General features: G+C 41.5%; 1 pseudogene across 1 annotated transcript; it reads left to right on the top strand.

Moving 5' to 3' along the window:
- Positions 1–790: 790 nt before the first annotated feature.
- Positions 791–1762, top strand: LOC104986300 (annotated as a pseudogene). The gene has a single exon (XR_825020.1). The product of XR_825020.1 is annotated as an iron-sulfur cluster assembly enzyme ISCU, mitochondrial pseudogene (transcript).
- Positions 1763–2733: the final 971 nt, after the last annotated feature.

Here is a 2733-nt window from a genome sequence, read left to right as displayed (position 1 = left end):
TGGGTAGCCATTCCCTTTTCTGGATAGCCATTCTTTTCTCCAAGGGATCTTCCTGACCCAGGGATCAAACCTGGGTCTCCTGCATTGCAGGCAGATTCTTTACTGTCTGAGCCACCAGGGAAGCCAAGAGATGCAGAAGTCACAGTTAGAAGTAAGGAGGAAAATCAGGGGTGAGCACGGCCTTGGGAAACATTGGAAGGGGGAATTTTGAGGAGAGAATGTTAATTGACCAAAAAGCCTAGTCAGATGAGTTAAAGTGTGTAGTGGCATTGGTAACTAACAGATCTTTGATGGCCCCAGCAAGGGTAGCTTCCTGGGGCTGATGGGGATGGAAGCAAACTGTAGTGGATTGAGGTGAGATTTGAAAGCAGGACCAGAAGTGAGAGAGACTGGAGTGAGATGGGTTAAAAGTCCAGTAAGCAAGAGAAAATGTGTGAATTGGAGTGACAATAGTAGGTAGGGAAGGATTTAAGGTACAAGAAAAACATTTTTAGGGACGAATTAATAGTTGAATTAATAGAATTAATAGCCTGGTGGGCTGCCGTCTATGGGGTCACACAGAGTCGGACACAACCGAAGCGACTTAGCAGCAGCAATAGATGGTGACTGGTTATGAGTAGACAAGGGAAGAAGAGTCAGATATTTTCATTCCCCATCCCAGGTTACTGAGAGTGTTGGTGCCATTATCAGAGATAAGTTAAACATACTTAGTTTGTCATGACAGTGAGACATGCAGCATGCATGTCTTTAGCTGGAGTTGGAAAATTTTAAATGTAATTGTTGGGCAAGCCCGCAAGATGGCGGCGGCTGGAGCGGGCCGTTTGAGGCGGGCGGCGTCGGCCCTGTTGCTCCGGGCCCCGCGCCTGCCCGCCCGGGAGTTCTCAGCTCCCGCTCGGCTCTGTCACAAAAAGGTTGTTGATAACTATGAAAATCCCCGAAACGTGGGGTCCCTTGACAAGACATCTAAAAATGTTGGGACTGGATTGGTGGGGGCTCCAGCGTGTGGTGATGTCATGAAATTACAGATTCAAGTGGATGAAAAGGGGAAGATCGTGGACGCCAGGTTTAAAACATTTGGCTGTGGTTCTGCCAACGCCTCCAGCTCGTTAGCCACCGAATGGGTAAAGGGGAAGACGGTGGAGGAGGCGTTGACCATCAAAAACACAGACATCGCCAAGGAGCTGTGCCTCCCGCCTGTGAAACTGCACTGCTCCATGCTGGCTGAAGACGCCATCAAGGCCGCCCTGGCTGATTACAAACTGAAACAAGAACCCAAAACAGGAGAGGCCGAGAAGAAATGAGCGCCTGGTGATGGATGCCTCAAAGGGCCCACAGGCTGCCAGCGCCCCCACCCACGCAGTCACATGGGTGTTCAGAAGCCCTCGCACTACAATAAAAGCGCTCTGAGATCACACAACCTTTGCTGCTCACGTTGCGAATCTAACTCAAGCAAAATACACAGCCTAGTTGTTCTGAACCCTGGGGTTTCCTGCAGCTCACTTTCATCGCCTTAACCTCGTGTGTGTCTGTACCTCGCGTGTGTCTATTTCGATTTATGTGTATGACCCCCAAACTGAAATTAGTAGCGAAGTCTCAGGTTTGGGTAGTCGTGAAGTGCACAATATCTAATTCTACCTGAATCTTTTGGGGGAAGATTACCGATAGAAAGCCTTGGTAAGATTATTTGGTAGGACCAAATAAAGTACACGTATTGTACATAAAACAGATTTTGCATCTATATAATAAAGCAATGTTGTAAGACGGAAAAAAAAATGTAATTGTTGAAATGTTTGCTAGGATTGGCTTTAAGTTGTGCAAGCAGCATTTTCCGGCGGTATTACTTATGTAATATACTGTGTACAGCCATGTACTTCCTAGCTGAATTCCTCATTATTAAAATTTGGGATAACTTTCATTTATACTGATAGTATCAAAGCTGGATGTTGTCATTAAGGAAATAATACTGTTAATCACTGCTTTTGAATGGAAGAACCATGATACTTATTTTTATTTAAACACTTACGTAGTAATAGCCAGACACTATTATAATCACTTTACAAATGTTAAATAATTTAAACTTAATCATTCTCATAAAAAAAAAGAAAAGTTGAGGTTAGAAAAGGTAGTAAGTTAAATGTCAAATAAAACAGTGGTTCAAACTTGTAACATTGAATCCCTTTCATTATGATACTGATCAATTTGTTTTTAAGTGAAAAGAAATACAATCTTAAACATAATTCTTGATGATCACCTTGATAATACAAAACGTATTTTTACCCAGTTGAAATTAAAAAGAAAACACCATTTACCTCTACCACTGAAATTAACTATAAAAGTTGCTGCACAACTAAACATGCCACAAGATAGTATAACAGCTAAAAAATCAAAACATTTGCAGACAGCACCACCAGAAGAAAATACAAGCACAGGTATATGCAATGTAATATTTCCATGTAACTCATCTTTCCTAAGATTGGATCTTTTAAGAAAAAGAAAAAAAAATCATGAGATTCTGCCATTCTTCCAGACATCTCATTGTAAATGGGCACTATTGATGATATTAGAACTTCTGACCGTATTTTTGAGCTTATTGATGTTGGAGCAAAACTAGAGTAATTCATTTTTCAAAATGAGAATTAAAAAAGCATGTGGTAATAAGTCGAAAAAACCTACAGTAAAAAGTAGGAATTCCAAATTATTATTAGTATTAATATCTATCTTTTCTAATTCAGC

The sequence above is a fragment of the Bison bison genome, unplaced genomic scaffold (assembly GCF_000754665.1).
Source record: "Bison bison bison isolate TAMUID 2011002044 unplaced genomic scaffold, Bison_UMD1.0 scf7180017864066, whole genome shotgun sequence".
In the NCBI taxonomy this organism is placed as follows: Eukaryota; Metazoa; Chordata; class Mammalia; order Artiodactyla; family Bovidae; genus Bison; species Bison bison.
The sequence above is the reverse complement of the archived record's forward strand: the minus strand, read 5'-3'. Positions and strand labels throughout refer to the sequence as shown.